The sequence below is a fragment of the Schistocerca nitens genome, chromosome 8 (genome assembly GCF_023898315.1).
Source record: "Schistocerca nitens isolate TAMUIC-IGC-003100 chromosome 8, iqSchNite1.1, whole genome shotgun sequence".
In the NCBI taxonomy this organism is placed as follows: Eukaryota; Metazoa; Arthropoda; class Insecta; order Orthoptera; family Acrididae; genus Schistocerca; species Schistocerca nitens.
Window position 1 is genome coordinate 442,043,131 of NC_064621.1, and position 25,239 is coordinate 442,068,369.

Sequence of the window (25,239 nt, forward strand, 5' to 3'; positions counted from 1 at the left end):
CTAACGTGATGACTTCTCATGATTCATCGTGCAAGCCGTTACCAACAGCAGCACACCAAGGGAAAATCGGCGGCATCGTAAGTGCACTGGAGCCGAAAATTGGAGAGCGATGAAATGTCTTGTTATCCAGAAGAGTGTGCAACATTTCACATTTCTTAACGGATGGATGATTCATTAGCTGCTATCCTATGTAGTATATACCTGTTGGACAATTATTGGTGCCTAAAATAAAGTGACATTTCCAATGCCTCTATTAATAGTGCGTTTTTAGGAGTTGACCTCAATGCCCGCCCCGCCTCCCCACCTCTCCACCACCGCCCCCCCCCCCCCCCCCGTCGTATGTTCGAGTTGGAAATTGGAAATTTGTGGTAAGGACTATGGGATCAAACTGTTGAGGTCATCGGTCCCTAGGCTCACACACTACCTAATCTAACTTAAACTAACTTACGCTACGGGCAACATACCTGAGGGAGGACTCAAACCTCCGACCTCCGAGGGGGGGAGCCGAACGAGATTCGAGTCCTCCCTCGGGCATGGGTGTGTGTGTTGCCCGTAGCGTAAGTTAGTTTAAGTTAGATTAGGTAGTGTGTAAGCCTAGGGACCGATGAGCTCAACAGTTTGATCCCATAGGAACTTACCACCACCACCTCATCGCCCCAAGAGAAGTCCGGTGCAGCTATATTGTAAAGTCCTTTATTTACGGGTATACTTTACACTAGTAGTATCGACACATTGCAACCGTATTCGATCCTGGTCCTAACGAACGAACGATATCTGGCCAATAAAACACTGGAGTTGGCACCGCACCAGACTGTGGTCAAAGATCTGACGATGTTCATAAAATACAAGCGTTTATTCGTGGATGTGAGGAATCCGGCTGAACCACATTCCAAGAACTTCATTGATAGTTTAACGTGGAACGAGTAATTTCTTGTATGAACTTCATAATGGGAGACTTGTCGTCTTGAAAAAATAATAACGCAAGACTCAGAACAGATGTCACAGCCGTTTGAGTGCAACCAATCGTCCATCCTGCATATGTTGCGAGGCTAGTACTCCTTGAAGAAAAGGTAGTGTGAAGAAACAGTTTAGACTTAGTTCAAACGGTAGGGCATTTGCCCGCGAAAGGCAAATTTTGTGGATTGGAGTCCCGATCCGACACCCAAATTTAATCTAAATGATAGGAGAAGACTTGCACTCGATAGACTAACCAGGATAGCTGGATCAAACCATATTCCTGGCTGATTACTATTACTACTACAATAGCAACAGCAGATTTATTAAAATAAACTCACGACAAAATGTAATGGCTGTGGCTAGTAAAATAAATCTCTTAAAGAAAACAGCGAAAACGCTTGTTTAAGTATTATGGCGAAAAGTTGATTAAAATATTAAAAACATACAAAGTAAATTGTAACAAAAATAATGAAACAGTAACTATCAGATAATTTAAGTATCTTAGCGAAATAACACAAAAATGGAGCATGGAAAATGAGGGGCAAAGATACAGCCAGACTGTGGAAAAAGTTAGGGTTCTGTAGAATATTAAAGACCAGTTCAGTCAAACAAATGTTCCAGCATTTTCGGAGAGAGGGCAGCGACCGCATTCGCGGACTCACTGCCATTTAACGGTCTGGCCGCAACGCGACAGCCGCAGTCCCTGTTGTTTAACTGCTCGCAGCGAAGGACAATCGATTGGACGCGGCAACACGACTGGGGGTGCATCGGTAAATATTCATCGGTAAATATTTAGGACGACAGGAGGTGTTGTGGCAGCCGTTTGCCGAGAGCTATTCCTGGACGCCGCGGGCGAGTCCAGCTAAAGCGTGACACTGCGCAGACCGACTTGAGGTCGCCGCTCCATTAGTCTTCACCACTAATGGGCACGCCGGCACAACTGCTCGCACAACACACTCGCGAGGGGATGCATTAACCGAAAGGATCACAGATGCTGCTCATCTCTCACATGGTTGTGTCATGCATTTAGATGTAGCAAATGCTATGATAATACAAAGCTCTTCTCAAACGTTTCCAAAGTTTTACTATCATGTTGAATATCACACGAGAGTGCGGACCGCCGAGCAGCAGGAGAAGGCAAACACTAAAAGTCTTTCCGTAGTGAATTCGAGTCACGAAATTTTCTTTCCTTTATTTAAATCCTGCACCTAACTCTTCTATCGGCACAACGAATCAACGTTCTTCAGAGAGGAACAATAATAATTATGGTACTTACTGTGGTACGTATGTTCCTGGCGAGATACACCACATAATGTGGCGTGTGTCCACACTTCGCCTTCCTGATAGCTTTTACAGAATTGGAGACATTTTCAATAAGGTGTCTGAATGTCGGTGGAGGAATAACAAACAGCCCATTCCTCCTCATGAGCCGAAATCAGAGAAAATGGTGATGTTGGTCGCTGGGGTTCGGACTGATGTCGACGTCCTAACTCCTCCGAAAGGTTTTGGGTTCAGATCAAGACTTTGGACAGACCAGTACATTTCAGGAATGTTGTTTATCCACAAAACAACAGCTCAGAGATTGTGATTTATGACAGTGTCTGCATTTATCGTTTTCTTAGGCGCAGCTAGGGATCACACCCTAACGGCGAAAAACACACACCCTCACTCTAACTCCTCTGCACGTCAATACTGGTACGACATATGATGACAGGTAACATCCTTCAGGAATTCACAAGACTCATGCCCTTCCGTCGGGCAAACACAGCGTATAGTGTGAAACATCTCTCCAAGTCACTCGTTTCCAGTTACCCATTTTACCTATAAATTCTGTGTATGCAGTGGACGTAATATACCATCCACAAAACTCCTTGTGATGAAACTGCTTCAGTATAACACAGGTGTGTGGTGGAGGGTACCTTGTCATTATACCGCAAATAGAGCGAGAGAAAGACGACTGTCTGTACACTTCGGAATGAGCCCTGATTTCTCGTATCTTATCTTCGTGGGCCTTACGCGCGATATATCATATGCTGGCGGCAGCAGAATCATTCGGCAGTCAGCTTCAAATGCTGATTCTCTAAATTTTCGCAACTGTGTTTCCGGAAAATAACGCCGGCTTCCCTCCAGGGATTCCCATTTGAGTTTCCGAAGCGTCTCCGTAACACTATTTTTAGCCCGAAAAAAGCATGTTTTTTGAGAATTTTTTCTCAGGATGTGTTATAGATATCAATGTCAAATTTGGTCAAAATATTTATTGATATTTCCTCTACAAACTGGAATTTTTTCGACCGGAAATATCGAAGAGAAAACGCGGAAGTGCCGTCGAAACGAAACAAAATTTCGATGTAGACTTGCACGCGCGGTATGTCACAGGTCAGCCGGCTCGTCTGAAATCAAAATTGAGTTGACGTTAGCGAAGTATATAAGATTCTTTAGGAGTTGCACCCCGCTTAATTTATTTGGACCATAGGAAACAAAATGGCAGCCATTTGAAAAAAATGGGGTTTTCTTCATCGATTTTTTTATTTCGTCGGTCGGGTAAAAATATTTATAGTGGATCAATCGGAATGAAAGTGGTACAACTCGTAGACAATTTAGTTAGCTTCGTCAGAAACAAAGAATCATGCCAATCGGTTCAGTAGATTTGAAGGTACCATACCGCGCCATAATAAAAAAAAAGATATTTCGAGAAAAACGCGTTTGAAGTTTTGACTACATATAAATGTAATAATATATAACTTACGTACAATGCTATTCCGGGTCCATAAACTAGTCCTTCCTCTTCCTAATAGAGGGCGTTCTGCTCGATTTGGGCCATCCTGCGCTGATCCAGAGCCGCTCGTACGGCCGTTGACAAGCGGCTTTCGGCTGCTTGAATCCGGTGATCGTCCGAATGCTTGGCGAACTGCGTCAAATAGAGTCCCAGGGTGACGTCCATCGTTGTCACGGTCTTCAGAATTGCTGAATACCCTTCGTTGAAGCTGCTCACTGCCAGGAAAGTCGCAGTCTCCACAGTCTTCGGACCAGAATGCAAATGCTTGGAGGCTAATATAGCGTAGCGATCAGCATTTCCGCAATTTGGTAGCAGCACGATGTAACCATTAATACTTGTGGACTCTTCGAGTTGAGATTATCAGCAAGACTAGAGGAGGTGTTCGCACCGTGGCATGATGTCTGCTGATGGTGACTTACAGGGTATCGGAGTTAAACATAAAATAATATAAAATGTAATAACTTGAGAAGTAATTGGGATATTTATTGGCGCTATCTTTCTATAGTTATGATAACTCAAAATTCTCTTTTTGTTTTTTCACACCTAATACACCTCGATATATGCAGCATTGGTGACACGACAGACATCTAATCTGGATTCCACTTCCCTCCACGTGTTTTGCAGCATTGCACATGTAACATTTCCGATAGCTGCGCGAATGCGATGACACAGATTTGGTGTACCACGAACTGGTATCTGGTACACTTGGTTCTATATAAACCCCAACAGAAAAAATAAAGTGGGGCAATGTCTGGGCTTCTGGGGGGGGGGGGGGGGGGGCAAACAATAGAGGGACCACGTCTGACCACCTCTCACAGTCTGAAAACTAATGATCCACGAAATCCCTCACAGTGCTCGCAAAATGGGGTGGTGCGCCATCTCGTTGAAAGATCATGTGATGAGGAAGTTGTGGCACAGCATACAGCTCCAACATGTCTAAACGCGTTGTTGCATTAAATGTGTGTGTGTGTGTGTGAACTCCTAAGGAACCAAACTGCTGAGGTCATCGGTCCCTAGACTTACACATTACCTAAACTAACTTATGTTAAGAACAACACACACCCATGCCCGAAGGCGGACTTGAATCTCCGGCGGGAGGGGCCGCGCAATTCGTGACATGGCACCTCTAACCGCTCGGTCACTCCTCGCGGTGTTGTTACGTTAATTGTAGTCTCTATAAAGAAAAACTGTGGATATTGTATCACAGACACAGGCCCTTTCCCTGTTCAGAGATATCACTAAACCCACCCAAAGATGTAAATAATCATGCATGAATAGCGACTATTAGAGGGAGGGGGTCTGACAGCCAATCAGTTCCAGTCGTTTCACCAGGAAGGATGTATATGGCTCGTGTTGTCTGTAGTTCAACCATGCCTAGACGGTCAGTACCGCGGTTCGATCGCGTCCGCATTGTTACTTTGTGCCAGGAAGGGCTCTCAACAAGAGAAGTGTCCAGGCGTCTTAGTGTTAACCAAAGCGATGTTGTTCGGATATGGAAGAGATACAGAGAGATAGGAACTGTCGATGACATGCTTCGCTCAGGCCGCCCAAGGGCTACTGCGGCATTGGATGACCGCTACCTGAGGGTTATGGTTCGGAGGAAACATGACAGAAACTCCACCATGTTGAATAATTTTCTTCGTGCAGCCACAGGGCGTCGTTTTACGACTCAAACTGTGCGCAACAGACTGCATGATACGCACCTTCACTCCCAACGTCCATGGCGAGGTTCATCTTTACAACCACGGTACCATGCAGCATGGTACAGATGGACCCAACAACGTGTAGAATGGACCGCTCAGGATTGGCATCACGTTCTCTTCACCGATGAGTATCACATATGCCTTCAGTCAGACAATCGTCGTGTTTGGGGGCAACCCGGTCAGTCTGAACGCCTTAGGCACACTGTCCAGGAGTGCAACAAGGTGGAGGTTCCCTGCTGTTTTGGAGTGGCGTTATGTGGGGCCGACGTACGCCGCAGGTGGTCACGAAAGGCGCCATAACAGCTGTACCATACGTGAATGCCATTCTACGACCAATAGTGCAACCATATCGGCAGCATATTTGCGAGGCATTCGTCTACATGGACGACAGTTCGCGTCCACATCGTGCACATCTTCTGAATGGCTTCCTTCAGGATAACGACATCGCTCGACTGGAGTGGTCTGCATGTTCTCCAGACATGAACCCTATCGAACATGCCTGGGATAGATTGGAAAGGTCTATTTATGGACGATATGCCCCACCAACCACTCTGAAGATCTACGCCGAATCGCCGTTGAGGAGTGGGACAATCTGGACCAACAGTGCCTTGATGAACTTGTGGATAAGTATGCCACGACGAATACAAGCACGCATCTGTGCAAGAGGACGTGCTACTGGGTATTAGAGGTACCACTGCGTACAGTAATCTGGACCACCACCTCTGAGGCCGTGCGGTTAAAGGCGCTGCAGTCTGGAACCGCAAGACCGCTACGGTCGCAGGTTCGAATCCTGCCTCGGGCATGGATGTTTGTGATGTCCTTAGGTTAGTTAGGTTTAACTAGTTCTAAGTTCTAGGGGACTAATAACCTCAGCAGTTGAGTCCCATAGTGCTCAGAGCCATTTGAACCATTTTTGAACCACCTCTGAAGGTAGCGCTGTATGGTAGTACAACATGCAATGTGTGGTTTTCATGAGCAAGAGAAAGGGCGGAAATGATGTTTATGTTGATCTCTATTCCAATTTTCTGTACAGGTTCCGTAACTCTCGGAATCGAGGTGATGCAAAACTTTTTTTGATGTATGTATATATATAGTGGAGAAAAATTGTGTAACGAAATTTTAACCGTGATAGATGATGCCAGTAGGAAGCAAAATTACTAATGTTGTCTACGTCGACAACGCACAATTTTTAAACTACGAAAACTTGACACCACGCGCTCCGGTTGGTGGCAGTATTGCCCTGTCGACCTATTCGACACGTATGCGTGTCACGTTGCGGCAGTGACGGAGCGAGGGACGTTTGTATGTGTGAACCGACATCCATAGCGCTGCCCGTCAACCGACAAACGACAACATGGCAACTGAGAACTTTTAGAGCATTACGGGGACTGCCGCCCAAACAACTCGGGATTTATATGATCTAACGCGCGAATTGGACAAAATTTGGCACAATATCCGTCAGGAAGAGATCCAACAACTCTATCAGTCAATTAGAAACTGAGTAACTGTTCCGATAAGGGCCAGTGGTGTATCAACCCGTTTTTAGCATGATGGTATGCTATGAGGTAGGAAAGTGTATCAGGAGTATTGCTTTCGTCAACCTTCCGTTTATCAAGTCAGCAGGAATTAATTTTTCTCCTTTTTTTAAATTTCTATTTGAAAATTCGCAAAGACACTTAGGTAAGATGCCACAACTGTGTGTGCTTTCAGGTTTTTCGTTGTAATACGGCATTTCGTAGTCCGACACGCTCACGGTCTCAACATTTGATTAAGGAGGATAGTTAAATAGTAAATCGCGACGATCGCGTTACAAGCCCGGTTAACGCGGCTGTTGTTATCTTAGAAGACAGATGTGTCCACAGCATACTTCTCAGGAAGACGTAGAAGGAATGGAAACACTTGGTCATCGAGAATGTTGAAATAAACCTCCTTGTTCACGTTTACGGTAATCTGATTGAAGGGGCTGAAGTACGGTACAAAAAACACTCCCGAACATCACAGAAGTACCTCTGGCCTGAACTACTACCTCCATCCATTGCATGTAAAACCGCTCATTCGACTGTCGCTACACTCAGCATCATTTGAACAGGTGCAAAATCACGACTGGTCCGACCTCACCAGATGCCTCAGTCAGTGACTGTCCATGTTTTGTGCTGTTTGGCCAATTCAGAATGTGCATCTTTATGTGTCGCAGTGAGCGACGGTCTTTTGCGAGGTTCCCGACTCCAGTCGTTTCAGTAACAGGTTGAGAAGGACTTGCTGTTGGGTCGCCAAGCTGACAAGAGGAAGCCACGACGTTGGGATCACGATTTACTTCAAACTTTGCACACCTTTAGTAGGCCATTAAAACAACTTTATGAGCAAGCGCAGAGTGGTATACATAAAACCGGCCCGAACCGGGCTACGAAGGCGCGTGAGTAGCATTACTAGCTTGTCAGTTTCTTTGCCACCATCCAACAGCAGTAGCGTGTGAGTAGTTCATACGGAAAGCAGTCGTTATAAACCGTGTTCTTCATTGTCATGCCTTACTACATTGAAGAACGTGTGCTCATTGTTGAAGGATATGTGCGGTCTGAATCCATTAAAGTTATTCGTGACAGTTCCTGAAAGTAATACTCTTGCAAAATCAACGATTCAGGATATAGTGAGAAAGTGGCGTTCGACAGGCAGTGTTGCTAATTCAAAGAGAAATGTACTGAAAAGTGTTTTTCTTAACATGCTTCGACGTGCACAACTTTGCTTGGATGATGGCGGAGAACATTTTGAACACAGACTTTAAATTCCTTTCTAAAATATGCTTATTAAACTAATAAAAGTAAAAGTGTTACTTAAACTGTTAATTACATAGTTAATAATGAAACTGTACAATAAAAATGTAAGAAAGCGATTATGTACGTTCATTTTCTTCATTCATATTTCTTTCAGCGCAGGGGCCGGTCTTAATGTGCGCTACTCTGTAGTAAAGTGCGCTACTCTGGCAATTCCGAGAAAATTGCGAGAGAAGTTTTACGCGTCTAACTGATGTATCTGTGCGAAGGTACCGGACGTTCCAATTCGTGGTGGGCAAGTGATGAGCGTGCGAGTTTCGTAAAACGAACGTGTATGAGGCGGCGGTTCGAGTGACGCTCAAAGTTATTATTATTAATCTATTTCTTTCATCACTCGTCATATTATTTATGTTACCTCTCAAATGTCATATAATTAAAAAAACACGCGTATTTTCATGAAGGTGTAGTGCACTTCATGTTGTTTGACTACTTAATATTTTTAATTAAATTTCATCGTGCATCACCAGTTGTCAGCATCGACATTTCCCAAAATGTTGCGGTGCGCATGGTTTACAGCGAAACTGCCGGAAGAAACAGAAATTTTTCAAAATGTCAGCGAGGTGTGCTTCCCCTTAGAGACTCTGAACATTCTCTGTAAATGCGGGAAAACTGCATTCATTCGATGTAGTAGATGTCGTTTCAGTTTATGTTTTCCATGTGTGTATGACAAATACCATCCTGCAACGTATGATGTCGAGAGCACATCTGACGAGTTTTTGTACCTTACTCTTGTGGTCTGGCGAACTGTAACTTACTGTATTACTGATTGTGAATAACATCATTTGCATCATTATTTATCGTGGTTTGACATGGGCTTTCCAAACATGTCCCTGGTTCTGTAAAATTTAATTAAAAATAGTAAGTAGTCAAATAACGTGTGAAATTCACTACAACGTCACGAAAATGCACGTGGGATTTTTTTTTCATTATATTACCTCTCAAATGTCATGTAAATTAAATAATGTGACCAGTGACGGGAAAAGTATAGATTCAAAACCTTTACCGTAGGTGGATTCGAACCGGCACCTTATACATATCCTTCTTCATAAGAGCGAATTCTAACAGCTTATCCACAATATCTTACGACCACTACCTTCGCACATGTGCATCTGTGACATAAGAGACGCGTAAAACTTCCCTTCGATTTTCTGGAATTGGCAGATTAGTGAACCTTACTGCTTGCACATTATGTTGTTTTAATGGCCTACTAAAGATGTACAAAGTTTCAAGTAAATCCGCGACCGCAATGTCGTGGTATTCCCTTGTGAGAAGTGTGTCCAAGTGCTAGGCTAGTATAGGGTGCGTATCGCAAGTGATAGCAAAAATTGATCCAGGTGGAAGTGTACGAGGGAAAGGGGGGCCGGAGGGAGCGCCAAATCATAAATCGCTTGCGTGGAAAAATGTTCTCGAACCGGACCTACTCTCGGTGTGCGAATAAAATCGCGCAGCAACTGGAAACGTACTTCAAAGTTGAAATAAGCAGGGCATTACGATTCTTGTGAGCAAAGCGTCTAAATTCAACATAGATTCACCGTAAACTCCTGCTGGTATGTGGGCCAAAGCAATGTCGCATCGCACCGTAGTGATCTGGTGCCAAGAATTTGACCAAGGGAGCACACATGTGGGTGATACAGATTGGGAATACAGGCCATGGACAGCCATTTTAGAGAACATTTCCAGGCAACTGTGGAAGAGCATCTGGAGGAAAAAGCTTTTCCAACGACAAGGACCTTCACACAGCACTTGTCAGAAGTTCCATATCAAAAGGGTACTCCCGTCGTCGAGAAATTGCATGACTGCTAGAATGTTCGGACAATTGTTTTCAGATACTTGGTGACAACAAAGGTTGCCCAGAAAATAACGCACCGCATTTTTTTTTTCTCAGACGATAACAATGCTACGAATGCGAAACGTTACGTATGCATTATCTGAAGTCTCCTGAGTAAGCGCGCCAAGTTTGCGTCTATTCCGAGAGATAGCGCAGTTGCAGGACAGTTTCAAAATCGCGTCTGTAAGTGATGTACGTTTGAAGCAACGTTCCTACATTGAATTTCTCACTGCAGAGAAAGAAACTGTGGGGCATATTCACAAACGCTTGTGCAAAGTCTATGAAGCATCTGCTGTCGACAGAAGTGTGGTATCGATAGCTACGATGCCACAAAGTAGGTGCGCTCTGCTAGGTTGGCACTACGACAGACACCGACGACAGCGCACTCTAGCCGGAGCGGGAGAGCTCTACGAGCTCCGCTACAGATTCTCCCCATTTGATCAAGAGCACACGGTCGAGACACTTCGCTTGCTATTGAGACTTTGTACTACTTACGACGGGAATACTGTTTCGCACCTACGGGCTCTTCAGCTGCAAAGTTATGTATTCAGTTACTATTGTGATATAATAAAACCATTTCTAAGAGCAGTACCGAGAGATTTTCTCCTTTTCCTGCTCCTACTCACTCCCTACCTTCGGCCTACCCTTCAGTTTACAGGAGCAGACCCACGTGCCGCCTTCCAGGCGGGATACAAAAAGAACTGCAGTTGGTCGCTGTGAACGGAGGGTGAGGTCATCAGATGGCGGTTCGGCAGAGCTCCACGATTTGCAGTGGTCGGGGAGACCATCCACGGCCGTCACACCTGAGATGTTGCAGCGAGCTGATGTTGTCAGACGCATTACGACTCGGCACTTGGCGCTGCATCTGTCAATCAGCAAAGGAAGTTCACAGAGCGAAGAACTGGCTCCGCCACCAGGGCAAGGATTGGTACCGACATTGCATACACACCGTTGTTTCGCGCTGGAGGAAAGCCGTAGAAAAGGATGGAGATTACGTGGAAAAATAGGGTGCGTTGATAAAACACCATGCTTTCATGTGTGTAATTCCCATTACGTTCAATAAAGAATTGTTGAAGAAAAAAGTGCGGTGCACTACTTTCTGGGCAACCCTCATATGTTGAAAAATATGGAGTGTAGCACAGCATTAGATGAAAGTTGTTCGTCGTGCCATGATAATGAGTGATATATTTTTTGAAGTGCCCCGTAGTACAGGGGATGGACAAAAATACAAAAATATAGAAAACAGAACACGTTACCATGCCTAATACACAGTAGGAAATCCGTTGTGACTTAAAAAGGCTTCCATTCGTCTGGGGAAGGATAAATACAGGTTAGGTATGGTTTGAAATGGTATCTTATCGCAGAATTCCTGCAAAACAGGGGCAACTTCAAATGGCTCTGAGCACTATGGGACTTAACTGCTGAGGTCATCAGTTCCCTAGAACGTAGAACTACTTAAACCTAACTAACCTAAGGACATCACACACATCCATGCCCGAGGCAGGATTCGAACTTGCGATCGTAGCAGTCACGCGATTCCGGACTGTAGCGCCTAGAACCGCTCTGCCACCCCGGCCGGCAGGGGCAACTTGAGGGAACGATGATGAGATGGACAACGGTCAGGCACCCCTCTCACCAAAGTACACCACAAAGGCAGAATAACGTTAAGATTTGGTGGTGGCAGCCAGGAGAGATGTGACGTTTCGTCCTACTGCTCACGAAAATTCCTGGATGATGCGAGCTGTGTGAACAGGGGTCCTGTCGTCTTGGAACACAATATCACCATTGGGGAACAGATATTGCGCCATCATATGGACCTGACCTGGCGGAATGGTAACTTGGTCCTCGACAGTAATGAATCATTGCAGAGTAACCATGGAGCCCATGGAATACCACGATATGGCTGACCAAATCGTCACCGAACCTCCACCATGTTTCCCTCTCGTGATGTGAACTCGGCCAGAAGCAGGAAACAGTGTGGAAGGAGTAGCTTCCGACCTAATGACTGTCTTCTATTGGTCCATAATCCTGATTTTATGTCTTCAATGCCACATTTCCCTGTTACAGGCATTTGCGCCTCTGATATGTGGTCTTAGAATTCCAGATCACCGTGCAAGTTCCAGTTTTCGGAGCTGCCTGCTCCCTTCATCGGTGGATTTTCTGATGTTCTGCAAATGTCACTCGCGAGTAAGCTGAGTGTGCAGCTTAGCCCCGTTTGCTGCCGCGAACTTTGATCTGACAGTGGAAAAATTGCAATCCGATGCAATAGGTGGACGCAGTAACGTGGAGCACTATTCGTTAAAAAGGGCTAAATTCATGGGAGTTTAAGTATTCATACAGTGTGCGAGTTTTGAAGACACTACACGCTCCATTACTTTACTTTATTTTGGACAGTTGTTTCAAGTGATAACTCACGTTACTATTTGATGTCGAAGATAGCTGCGAAGTTTAGTGATGCACAGTGAAGGAGTCTTTCTGTTCCAAATTATTTACATTGTAGATTTGTTCTCAGCTATTCAAGTCAATGTTCATTGGTAAATTATTGGTGATTAATGTAGCAACATTTCTTCATCTGCCGAAGTTCCGACTTTAATTTTCCAGCGACTTTCAGTTGTGGCGACTCTGTTTCATTTTATTGTTTAAACTCTAATAGTTTCATTTCACTGTCGATGTATTATTTTTAGTTATGATTTAACTCAATAAATTGTGAATTTAACTGGATCCATGACTTTCAGTTAATATTTAGAAAGGAAACCTTTATACTGATCCTATTACACCCTAAGGCAGTGATTACAGTCAAGCATATATCCAGTAGGGCAACGGGCGTTCCTTTATGTGCAACATTTTGATTTCCAAATCAGTTGCTAGTTTTATGGGTCCTCTCTATAGCACTTAACACGGTCTGCCTTGGATAAGCAAAAGTTTCACCTTGTCAGCCCAGGAAGCACACGTAGAGTTGCATACTTGATTCGACTCACGAGGCCTCGCAACTTGTAAAACAATTTTATCATCCCTACGTGCACCTTCGTAAGACTACAAAGAAAGAAGTTCAAAAGCTTTTATGCCGAAAGACTAGCTGAGCACCTGGTGTTGTCCGGGTATATATTCATTCCAACCTTCTGTGAGTCCATCACTTCCTTCCCGCACTGCCCATCGCCTCCTCCCCCTCTCTGCCCCCCCACGGTTCCTCCCCCTCTCTGTCATTCACCTCCTTCCTCCCTCTGAGTACTTCTCCTCTTCCCTCCTCTATCTCCTTTCCCCCTCTAAGTCAATTTCTTCCTCCCTCCTCTCTCTATCCATCACTTCCTCCCCTGTCTCTGTCTATTTTCTCCTCCCTCTATCTTGTCCAGTTCCTCCTCCCAACTATCTGCGTCCGCCTCCTCCTTCCCCTTCCCTATCCTTCACCTCCTCCCCACCTGTCTCCATAGCCAAGTTACCACACCCACCCCAATAGCAGGCTCGTGGTTCATACCCCCATAGTATCTTTTACCACGAGATAGTTATATGTGTATCAGGTTTGGCTGAAATCGACCCAGGATAATAAGAGGAGTCTTTTAACTGCGACTTTACCAGAGTACGCATGTATCACACACACGTGTTTAACGCATTTCATAAATACACTACTGGCCATTAAAAGTTCTACACCAAGAAGAAATGCAGATGATAAACGGGTCTTCATTGGACAAATATATTATACTAGAACTGACATGTGATTACATTTTCAAGCAGTTTGGGTGCATAGATCCTGAGAAATCAGTACCCAGAACAACCATCTCTGGCCGTAATAACGGCCTTGATACGCCTGGGCATTGAGTCAAACAGAGCTTGGATGGCGTGTACAGGTACAGCTGCCCATGCAGCTTCAACACGATACCACAGTTCATGAAGAGTAGTGACTGGCGTATTGTGACGAGCCAGTTGCTCGGCTACGATTGACCAGACGTTTTCAGTTGGTGAGAGATCTGGTGAATGTGCTGGCCAGGGCAGCAGTCGAACATTTTCTGTATCCAGAAAGGCCCATACAGGACCTGCAACATGCGGCCTGCTGAAATGTAGGGTTTTGCAGTGATCGAATGAAGGGTAGAGCCACGAGTCGTAACACATCTGAAATGTAAAATCCACTGTTCAAAGTGCCGTCAATGCAAACAACATGTGACCGAGACGTGTAACCGATGGCACTTCATACCATCACGCCGGGTGATACGCCAGTATGGCGATGACGAATACGCGCTTCCAATATGCGTTCACCGCGATGTCGCCAAACACGGATGCGACCGTCATGATGCTGTAAACAGAACCTGGATTCATCCGAAAAAATTGACGTTTTGCCATTCGTGCACCCAGGTTCGTCGTTGAGTACACCATCGCAGGTGCTCCTGTCTGTGATGCAGCGCCAAGGGTAACCGCAGCCACGGTCTCCGAGCTGATAGTCAATGCTGCTGCAAACGTCGTCGAACTGTTCGTGCCGATGGTTGTTGTCTTGCAAACGTCCCCATCTGTTGACTCAGGGATCGAGACGTGGATGCTCGATCCGTTACAGCCATGCGGATAAGATGCCTGTCATCTCGACTGCTAGTGATACGAGGCCGTTGGGATCCAGCACGGCGTTCCGTATTAGTGTCCTGAACCCACCGATTCGTTATTCTGCTAACAGTCCTTCGATCTCGACCAACGCGAGCAGAAATGTCGCTATACGATAAACCGCAATCGCGATAGGTTACAATCCGACCTTTATCAAAGTCGGAAATGTGATGGTACGCATTTCTCCTCCTTACACGAGGCATCACAACAACGTTTCACCAAGCTACGCCGGTCACTTGCTGTTCGTGTATGAGAAATCGGTTGGAAACTTTCCTCATGTCAGCTCGTTGTAGGTGTCGCCACCGGCGCCAACCTAGTGTGAATGCTCTGAAAAGCTAATCATTTGCATATCACAGCATCTTCTTCCTGTCGGTTACATTTTCCCGTTTGTAGCACGCCATCTGCGTGGTGTAGCAATCTTAATGGTCAGTTGTGTATGTTACCCGTATGTTTCACCCTACATTTTCATTTTCACGCAGTTCATTTTTCATGTCGTCATATCTCCTGAAAACCGCATCGTACAATGATGTGATTTTGCGAGTACATTCAGTCGTATATTTGGAAGCTATCTGCGAAATATCTTGCGAATAGAGGTAGTAGTAAAGAGATAATCAATTTAAAGGACATGCAAGAAGTGGCAATTTTTCACTCGTCTGAGTGATTATGACATCTGTCTTCTCAACCACGTGTCGTGCAACGATATTACACTCCTGGAAATTGAAATAAGAACACCGTGAATTCATTGTCCCAGGAAGGGGAAACTTTATTGACACATTCCTGGGGTCAGATACATCACATGATCACACTGACAGAACCACAGGCACATAGACACAGGCAACAGAGCATGCACAATGTCGGCACTAGTACAGTGTATATCCACCTTTCGCAGCAATGCAGGCTGCTATTCTCCCATGGAGACGATCGTAGAGATGCTGGATGTAGTCCTGTGGAACGGCTTGCCATGCCATTTCCACCTGGCGCCTCAGTTGGACCAGCGTTCGTGCTGGACGTGCAGACCGCGTGAGACGACGCTTCATCCAGTCCCAAACATGCTCAATGGGGGACAGATCCGGAGATCTTGCTGGCCAGGGTAGTTGACTTACACCTTCTAGAGCACGTTGGGTGGCACGGGATACATGCGGACGTGCATTGTCCTGTTGGAACAGCAAGTTCCCTTGCCGGTCTAGGAATGGTAGAACGATGGGTTCGATGACGGTTTGGATGTACCGTGCACTATTCAGTGTCCCCTCGACGATCACCAGTGGTGTACGGCCAGTGTAGGAGATCGCTCCCCACACCATGATGCCGGGTGTTGGCCCTGTGTGCCTCGGTCGTATGCAGTCCTGATTGTGGCGCTCACCTGCACGGCGCCAAACACGCATACGACCATCATTGGCACCAAGGCAGAAGCGACTCTCATCGCTGAAGACGACATGTTTCCATTCGTCCCTCCATTCACGCCTGTCGCGACACCACTGGAGGCGGGCTGCACGATGTTGGGGCGTGAGCGGAAGACGGCCTAACGGTGTGCGGGACCGTAGCCCAGCTTCATGGAGACGGTTGCGAATTGTCCTCGCCGATACCCCAGGAGCAACAGTGTCCCTAATTTGCTGGGAAGTGGCGGTGCGGTCCCCTACGGCACTGCGTAGGATCCTACGGTCTTGGCGTGCATCCGTGCGTCGCTGCGGTCCGGTCCCAGGTCGACGGGCACGTGCACCTTCCGCCGACCACTGGCGACAACATCGATGTACTGTGGAGACCTCACGCCCCACGTGTTGAGCAATTCGGCGGTACGTCCACCCGGCCTCCCGCATGCCCACTATACGCCCTCGCTCAAAGTCCGTCAACTGCACATACGGTTCACGTCCACGCTGTCGCGGCATGCTACCAGTGTTAAAGACTGCGATGGAGCTCCGTATGCCACGGCAAACTGGCTGACACTGACGGCGGCGGCGCACAAATGCTGCGCAGCTAGCGCCATTCGACGGCCAACACCGCGGTTCCTGGTGTGTCCGCTGTGCCGTACGTGTGATCATTGCTTGTACAGCCCTCTCGCAGTGTCCGGAGCAAGTATGGTGGGTCTGACACACCGGTGTCAATGTGTTCTTTTTTCCATTTCCAGGAGTGTATTTTGTAGGTACGTTCAGCAGCATATGTGGATACTGTCTGGGAAGCTTTTAGCGGTTAGAGTCAGTAGCAAAGACGTAATAAATTTAAACGTGGCAGTTTTCACAAATCTCAGTGTTTGTGACGTCATATCTCCTAGGCCATGTATAGTAAATTGATATAATTTTGCAGATATATTCAGTGGTATATATGCATACTGTTTGCAAAATGTGTCACGAACATAGTTAGTAGTAAAGAAGTAATAAATGAAAATGTCGTGCTGATGCGGCAGTTTTAATACACGAACAACGAAAATGTAGTAAGTGATAAGCTTTTTTCCTTTCATCATTTTATGTGGACTATAAGCGAGAAAAAATTTCTTAAAGGGTTCAAATTATGTTTGACGTTCGTTGCAAGTTACTAAGTGCTCTCATTCTCAAATACTGGATGACTTTAAGTATGGGTACTCGCGCCTCGTAGCTACAATGCTTCTTCACTCCTGCCCTCCCCCCTTTTGATAGGTACCAGGTTCTTACCTCCAACCGATTCTTTCCATACAACTGGTGATACGTGTACCAAGTCCAGTTGAAATCGGTCCAGTAGTGTAGAATGAGATGTGGAACGTACATGTAGACATACATGCATTTTTATAACCAGTATGGATTGAATGAAGGGCAGTTACTAGGATATAGTCGAACATTGGACTGGGCAAACGATACTCGCGTTCGAACAAGCTCGAGATTTCACTGTAAGCGCAGACCTCGATACAGTATCGAATGCTGTCGGGACAATCACGTGATATTTGACTTTACTAAAAACTAAAAAATTGCCACACGCACAAGCTACAGCTCTGCTTGAAGTCTGAGGTTTCGCGAAACACAGTTAGAAATGATCACAAATCCTATCACCGTACAAATTCCTGTTGTACGTAAATTAATCTATAGTAAATAATAATTGTATTATTTGTTAAAACCATGTATAAATAGTTACTGTGATTCTTTCATGTAAATATAACAGTCAAAGGCGGAAATATTGTCCTTCAAAACTATTACGCGACTCTGATCCCAATACGGTGCTTTATTCGGTTATTAATGGTTGTAATAATTAACCAAGTGAGTTGCAAATAAGTAATTCGTTCCCTGTCCTCAAATTAGAACAAGGCGTAAAAAAGGTTCGCGGCTTTAAAACTAAGATAGTAACATTGAGATGAAACAATAAAGAAAATTTAATAGGGAATTGAATTCTTAATAAACGAAATAAATCATGCTAACTGGCTGTAATTGCGATCGCAAGAATATATAACAGTGGCAAGACCCGTTGTGGACACAATACCAACAGACATCACTAAGTCGCAGAACGAGCTAAAAAACGAAGCTTAGATTAAATCGTGATTGTAATCACACACTTATTTATGAGTGACTGTGTTTGCATATGCTCCGCCTCTGTAAGAGACTGTAGCAAAGGTTTTGCTGTTATTTTTTGTAATTAAAATCCTTAATACATTACTAAAGCTATGACACATCATGGAGATAATACTAACAGAAGTCTTTAGATAGTGCAGCGATCAATTTGTCGAGCAACGACCGAAATTCTTCGAGCTGTAACGACAACTGCTCGAACTGTTCAAATCGTATTCAAGTACAGCACTATTCAAACGCACCCTTTCATATGAAGCAGTAACTAAACCAAATACAAATAAACAAGATGGGAACTTGGTAGGAATGACTGAATGCAGTAACCGTGAACTGGAGCAAGAATATTTCATGATATATCTACAGAGTAGCCCGGAAACAAAGCCCGAAATCGATGCTATAACTTACGAAAAAGTGAATAGTAAATACACTCACACTGTTATCGGTTCTGGAGTTTGGAGTGCCCATATCACCCTTTGCGCTTCAGTCTTTGGAGTACCCACATAATCTTTATCGCTGCAACTACAGGACGTTCGCAGCAATGCAGCAACAAGTTCCTTATGGATACCTAAACAAGTTGCTTATGGATACTCACCTTCTTTTGACCTTAAGCTTAAGGTTCATCTGAGTACGCACAAAATCCTTTGTACTACAGGGGCAAGTTGTTCGGAGTACCCACCTCATCCATAGTACTGCAGATGCTAGTTGTTCCTGGAACTCACATCATCCTTAGCATTCAGCCACAAAGTTCCTTAGGGTACTCACATAATGCTCCACACCATCCTTAGCATTCAGCCACAAAGTTCCTTAGGGTACTCACATAATGCTCCACACCATCCTTAGCATTCAGCCACAAAGCTGCTTAGGATACTCACATAATCCTCAGCAGTCCAGTGATGCCCACTCACAGCGTGGCTGGGGAACTGTCATGGCCGCCTCCTGTGACCTGGAATAGGAATATACTATAGTCAGTACAAGATATGATGAGCTACAAGTTACTTTACAGACAAACTGACGGAAAAAAATCGCAATACTAAAAAATAATTCATGCAGAGTAATGTGCAGAATCATATTTAGATGATTAATATTGCAAGACCACAGGCTAATGTAAGTGTGAGATAAGCCATTACAGTTGTGGTATATTAATAATTGGTATAACCGCCTGTATGCTGAATGTAAGCATACAAAGATGCATGCATTGTGTAGTATGGGTGTCAGCTGTCAAATTGTGGGATGGAGTTCCACACCTTTTGTACTTCGTCTGTCAGTACAGGGACGGTTACTGCTGATTGTGAATAACGCTGGAGTTCTCGTCCGATGACGTCCCATTGAGTTCGACTGGAGGCAGATCTAGTGATCGAGTACACCAAGGCAACATGTCGACACTCTATAGAGCATGTTGGGTTACAACTTCAGTATGTAGACGAGCGTTATCTCCTTGGAAACAACCACTGGAATCCTGTACACAACAGGTGGACTCAGCAGACTACACACAAATTTGCAGTCAGGGTGCATGGAATGACGAAGAGAGTGCTCCTGCTGTCACATGCAATCGCACCCCAGACCATGATTCTAGGTGTAGGTCCAGTATGTCTAGTACGCAGACACGTTGGTTGCTGGCCCTCAACTGGCCTCTTTCTATCCAACGCACGGCCATCATTGGCAACGAGTCCAAACCATCTTTCATCAGTAAACACAACAGACCTCCACGCTGCTCTCTAACGAGCTCTCGCTTGACATCACTGAACTCGCAAATGGCGATGGCTTCGGGTCAATGACATGCACGCGACAGTGCGTCTGTCTCGGAGCTGTCCTTCAAGTAACCGGTTTGTAACAGTTCGTTGTGTCACTGTTGTACCAAATGGCGCTGAAATTGCCGTTGCAGACGCAGTACGATACGCCTAGGCCACACGCTATGTCGCCATCCAGAACCCAGTCTTCTTGCGATCTTACACTGGCGTGACCACCGCTGCCAGCAGTCATTTACAGTGACTAAATTCTTGACAAGTCTTTCTGCAGTATAGCGGAGAGAAAGTCCAGCTTCCCGTAGATCGATTACAGGACCCCATTCAAACCCAGGGAGGTGTTGATAACAGCGTCTTTGTCGCCTTAAAGGCATTCTTGACTAACATGAACTCACCGAGTTCAATCTCAATGACAGCTAATGCTCACGACCGTTACAGCGTTTAATTGAAGCAAAACTGATTTGCAACTCCGTAGTGACGGTGCTAGCACACTCTTATGGGACTGGCTCGAAATTTGAATAGACATCATTTTTCAGATGTACAAACGCCCCTACCAACTTTCGCTTATGTCGCAGAACTCGTCCTTGGTGCTGTGATTTGTATGCCTAGTATCAGAACACAATGGCTCAAGAGCAGAAACGGAAGCGATTGTTCTTGTAGAGTAGGTCCAGGGATCGACGCTAAGTGTTAATGTTTGATACATGCTAACCATATGGAGGCGCTCCTTCTAAAATAATTTCACCACCTAAGAGCGAGTGCCAGAATGAGATTTTCACTCTGCAGATTAAAACTGTGTGCCGGACCGAGACTCGAACTCGGGAGTCGTGTATGGGTAGCTCAGTTGGTGGAGCACTTGCCCGCGAAAGGCAATGGTCCCGAGTGCGAGTCTCGGTCCGACACACAGTTTTAATCTGCCAGGAAGTTTCATATCAGCGCACACTCGGCTGCAGAGTGAAAATCTCATTCTGGAAACATCCCCCAGGCTGTGGCTAAGCCATGTCTCCGCAATATCCTTTCTTCCAGGAGTGCTGGTTCTGCAAGGTCCGCAGAAGAGCTTCTGTGAAGTTTAGAAGGTAGGAGACGAGGTACTGGCAGAATTGAAGCTGTGAGGGCAGGTCGTGAGTCGTGGTTGGGTAGCTCAGTCGGTAGAGCACTTGCCCGCGAAAGACAGAGGTCCCGAGTTCGAGTCTCGGTCCGACATACAGTTTTAATCTGCCAGAAACTTTCATAACAGCGAGTGCTTGGTAAATACGATGGTCAAGTATTACACTACTATGCAAAAATTAACGGTGTGATAGATAAAAGTAACATATGACCTGCTGGGTGGAAATGAATGAAAGGACGGGAGTATGTTGCCACGGTCTCCCAGTTGTGCACAGGAAAGTGGACGTCACATGGCGTGATCTCAGCATGGTTATAGCGCCAAATGAGGTTGGGCTCGCAACACGAGGCACTTGAAGGAATGGGAAAAGACAGCGTGCAGTTACAGTGCAGTGTGGTGGAATTATTCGTTACCACACGGCTCAGACACGTAATGTCGACGATTTCACACGTGGAATAATCATCGGAAACTGAAAGGACGCAACTTCACGAGTGTAGCCCAGGAGTTTGATATTGCTCACACCATTGTTTCACGAGCATGGGGACGTTCCGGACCACATGTACTGCTGCCCAAAGAAGAGGAAGTGGTCGACCACACTCAACTACAGCAGCAGATGACAGCTACAGAGCACAACAGGCATGGAGGTATCAAACGGGCCGTGTGGCCGAACGGTTCTAGGCGCTTCAGTCTGGAACCGCGCGACTGCTACGGTCGCAGGTTCGAATCCTGCCTCGGGCATTGATGTGTGTGATGTCCTTAGGTTAGTTAGGTTTAAGTAGTTCTAAGTTCTAGGGGACTGATGACCTCAGATGTTAAGTCCCATAGTGCTCACAGCCATTTGAACCAAGGAGGTATCCACTCCAAACCGCAATTGCAACCACATTTACCAGGTATGCAAGGCACACAGTCTCACACTCCACAGTGGCACAGAGACTGTTGGGGGTGGTCTCAGCCCGACGTCTAGTGGGTCGAGTTCTGTTGACACCCGTACATTGAGGCATCTTAACGATGGTGCCAAGAACGTAGGGGCTGACCAATGAGGACTGCGGTAGGATGCTCTTCCCGGATGAGAGTAGGTTCAGTCTGAATAGTAATTCTAGATATACCCTCATACGGAGAGAGATAGGAAAATTTAATGAACTTGGGAACATTGATGAATATGATCGTTTTAGTAGTCCAGGTGTTATGGTGTGGGCAGGCATAATGTTACATCAGTGTTCTGACATCCAGTTCTTTGAACACGGGTGCACTCATTGGTCAACACTATTGTGACATTGCAGTCGTTCTCCATGTGCGTCTTTTAAGGGGTGTATTCCGCCCTGGCTTCATCTTTATGTATCACGATGGGTGACATCATCTAACAGTTCAGGTGGAGGAGCTCGTGGAACGAGAGGATAGTCAGCGAATGGACTTGCCTGGCCTGTCCATTCCTGGAGCACGTTTGGGATGCGTTGGAGAGACGTACTGCCGCACGTCCAGATGCGCCAACAACTATCAAACGGTCGTCAACAGCGCTGTTTGAGGAATGGAACGTCCTACCACAGGAACTGCTTACCTATCTTGTGGCCAGCATGGGAGCACTCTACAGAGCACCAGTCGCCGTAAGTGGTGATCACACTCCCTGTTGAGAACCATGACTCACTTTTTTTGTGTCCAGGGGAGCATCATAAATCGCGGTAACTTTAGTGTAATTATTGTCTTTCAATGAAAGTATGATCTCTGTTCGTTTCATTGTGTATTTCTTCCAGTTGCTTTCTTTACTGTACTGTAACAGTTCTTTCTGTTTATAGTCCAAGCTTCATCGAGCTATGCTACTTGTCAGTGACACATCATGGTTTTTTTTTTTCCCTTAAGATTTGCACTCCAATTCCTCGTATGTATGGGCCTGCGCCTAGTTCAGTACAGTTCCTTGGTAGTTTGTAGTTATACACTATAGAATCTCCATCTTTCCTCTGCAAGATTTTCATTACATTGACCACCCTTTCATTTTTATCAATTACAATATTTCCATTTTCTTGCTTTGCACCCGTTGTGATTCTTTTCCTGATAAATCATTGGTTTGGTGTGGGCGCCGCGTGTTACGCACATAAAAACAATCATTTTAAATATGCAACTTGCTACATGAATAGGATATTTGGTCTCAGATCAAATAATTAACAAATGCATTTACACATCACTGTACGAGCACAATTAAACTATGCTGAGAATTTTAAACTTTATGAGACACAAGATGTTTGCATATACAAATGAAATGTTCTTCTGAGTCGATTAGCGGGATGTCATTTAACATGGCTGTGCTTGTAGTGAAATTATATGATCTGGTTATGACGACTCGCTCGCACGTTACAGCCTAGTTCGTGCAATGAGTAGGTTGGAGAAATCTCAACCGCAGCGATAAAACACTGCGAAAGCGCAGAGTATGGATTGAATGATAGTGCATGGAAGGTAAACTGAAAGCACCTTATGCTGCAATAAGGCAATAATGTTACTGTGGTGACCTCAGTATACAACCGACCGATTACCGTGGATCATCTACAAATGATGACTACTAGTTGCAGGGGTTGGACAAAAATGTTGGAACACTGCGAGAAATGCATGCTAGGAAATAAATGCGGATGCTAGCCAAGCCTTTAGGTTGAACTGTTGTATTTCACTAAGAATGGCACCTGTGTAATATCCTCAATACTTTACAGTTACCAGTTGTGGTCAGAAATGCGTTCTGAGCAGTTTTGAGTGCGTTATATCACAGCTAAGTGAATTCGAGAATGGGAAAAGTATAGGTGTCTGTAGAGTGGATGCTTCCATAACCAAGGTGTCAGAAGTGTTTGGTATTTCAAGAGGCACGGCATCGAAGATTTATACATGACGCTGGTAAAGCGGAAAACCTGTAGCAACTAAATCACGACACGGAAATAAGTCAGTGTTGGGCGATTGTGACAGACAAAGCCACTGAATAGGATTGTGACGAATAGTAAGTGGACGAAAAAATGTGTGTGTGTGAATTCCTAAAGGATCAAACTGCTGAGGTCATCGGTGCCTAGACTTACACACTACTTAAACTAAGTTAAACTAACTTACGCTAAGGACAACACTCACACCCATGCCCGAGGGAGGACTCGAACCTCCGGCGGGAGGGGCCGCGCAGTCTGTGACATGGCGCCTAAAACCACGCGGCCACTCCGCGCGGCTGAGAGGACGACAGCTGCAAAAGTCACTGCAGAACTGAAAATCGCACTCACGAACCCTGTCAGCACCAGAACAACAGCAAGAGCGCCCCAGGAGCAGGGAACCGCAGGACAAGTTGGACTTCCAAGGCCACTCATGAGTGATGCAAATGCTCCTAACAGGAAAACGTGGTGCTGAAGCCAAAAATGGAAGAAAGTCATTTGGTCGGATGAGTCTTGTTCTGCTCTGTTTCTAAATTCCGGCTGAGTTTACGTCCGAAGGGTGAAACATGGCGGGCTTTCGGCGATGATTTGGTCGGCCACATCGTGGGATTCCATGGGCTCATTGTTCCTGCGCAAGGTCGCGCTACCGTCAAGGATCATGTGACCATTTTGGCTCATCAGGTCCACGCCATGGTACAGTATCTGTTCCCCAATGGTGAAACTGTGTTCCAAGAGGACACGACCCCTGTTCCCACAGCTCGCATCGCCCAGGACTGGTTTTGTGCCACGGTCACCAGATTTGAATATTATTGAGCCTTTGTGGTCTACTTTCGAGGGAAGGACGCGTATTCGCTATCCACCTCCATCATCGTTCTCTGAACTCTCCAATATTTTGCGTGCACTGTGATATACGATACCCTCGAAAAACCTACAGAGCAATCACTTATCCATCTCGAGATGACTGGAAACTATTTTGAATGCCGAAGGTTTTCCTACGTCGTATTAGGCACGCTAGTTCGTTGTCTTTTTGGTGTTTCCATATTTCTGTCCAACACTTGTATACACTACTGGCCATTAAAATTGCTACACCAAGAAGAAATGCAAATGATAAACGGGTATTCATTGGACAGATGTATTATACTAGAACTGACATGTGATTACATTTTCACGCAATTTGGGTGTATAGATCCTGAGAAGTCAGTACCCAGAACAACCACCTCTGGCCGTAATAACGGCCTTGATACGCCTGGGCATTGAGTCAAACAGAGCTTGGATGGCGTGTACAGGTACAGCTGCCCATGCAGCTTCAACAC

The 25,239-nt window shown here is 45.5% G+C and overlaps 1 protein-coding gene across 1 annotated transcript in view; it reads right to left on the reverse strand.

The window, feature by feature from the left end:
• The window catches only part of LOC126199600 (uncharacterized), a 1,222,178-nt gene that overhangs the window by 1,041,800 nt on the left and 155,139 nt on the right, over positions 1 to 25,239 (reverse strand). Inside the window, exon 2 of the mRNA XM_049936527.1 lies at positions 19,067 to 19,137. The gene's annotated coding sequence lies outside the window, so the exon portion shown is untranslated. The remainder of the gene's footprint in view (positions 1 to 19,066; positions 19,138 to 25,239) is intronic.